Source organism: Vombatus ursinus, unplaced genomic scaffold, assembly GCF_900497805.2.
Source record: "Vombatus ursinus unplaced genomic scaffold, bare-nosed wombat genome assembly UNPS02012758.1, whole genome shotgun sequence".
In the NCBI taxonomy this organism is placed as follows: domain Eukaryota; kingdom Metazoa; phylum Chordata; class Mammalia; order Diprotodontia; family Vombatidae; genus Vombatus; species Vombatus ursinus.
The window spans coordinates 965780-966879 of record NW_020952536.1 but is presented as its reverse complement, the minus strand read 5'-3'; the positions used below and the strand labels follow the sequence as shown (position 1 = coordinate 966879).

Genomic DNA, 1100 nt, shown 5'->3' with positions numbered 1-1100 from the left:
AAAGAGGGTCCAGGGACTGTGCAGGGTGGGGCGTGTCTGCAAGGTCCAGAAGTATCTACTGGGTCCAGGGGTCTACAGGCATCATATGGGGTGGGGGGATCTGTAGGGTCCAGGGATTGTACAGGGTGGGGCGTGTCTACAGGGTCCACGGAACCTATGTAGTCGGGGTGTCTACGGGGTCCAGGGACTGTGCTGGGTGGGGCAGTGTCTGCAGGGTCCAGGGAGCTGTGCGGTGGGGGTGTCTACAGGGTCGGGATGGGGGTTGGATGGGTAAAGGATCCCAGTGCCTAAAGGGCGGGGCTGGGGGGGGGCACCCTCACCTGTTCAGCAGCCTCGTCCTGTCCGTCCTGCTCCCCGGCGCCCCAGCCTCCTCCCCTCCCTCGGTGGAGCCGCTCTAGGCGCCCCCTGGAGCCCTTCCTCAGCAGCTCCACTCCTCCCGGAGGCCCAGCCCGGACCTCTCTAGCCCGCTCACGGTCCCAGCGGCAGCCCGAACTCCACTGCTCCCTGCGCTACCACCTGGAGCCACTCTAGGCCACCACCATTCGACTGCTCCAGGGGCACACATGAGGCCTCTCGTGCGAGCCCGGAGGACCCGCCGCTTCCGCGCTCTCTACTGCTCTCTACTGCAGAAGCCCCTCCCCCTCCCCCTCCCCCGCCCCAGGGCGCTCGCGTGTAGTCCAGCCCGCCCCGCCCGGCCCTGCCCAGCCCCTGGGGCTCCATCCCGGCCACCTCCTGGTCCAGCGAGCTTCCCTGCAGCACCACCGCCTTTCTTCTCCATTGGCTCCGCTGGCCAGAACTTTCTCCCATCACCTCACCACCTCAACTCCGGCTCCCACCTGGGCCTTTGTCCTTCAGTCCCTGACCATCCCCTCAGCCCTGCCAGTCTGGCCTCTCACCCTGAGCTATGTCCTTCCCCCTCAGCTGCCCCTGCCTGGTGGTCCTCCCCTTGGGCATCCCTCCTCCCCCTATCTGGTCCTCCCTTCATTCCTTCCTGTCCAGCCTCCCCTTAGCCGCCCCCTTCCCCCTTCCTCCCTTTTCTGGTTCTTCTCACCTCAGCTCCCCCCCTGCCTAGTGATCCTCCCCTTAGGGACCCCACCTCC

At 66.5% G+C, this 1100-nt stretch overlaps 1 protein-coding gene across 1 annotated transcript in view; it reads right to left on the bottom strand.

The window, feature by feature from the left end:
- ARHGEF1 (Rho guanine nucleotide exchange factor 1) overlaps nt 1–1100 on the bottom strand; it is a 21113-nt gene that overhangs the window by 19368 nt on the left and 645 nt on the right.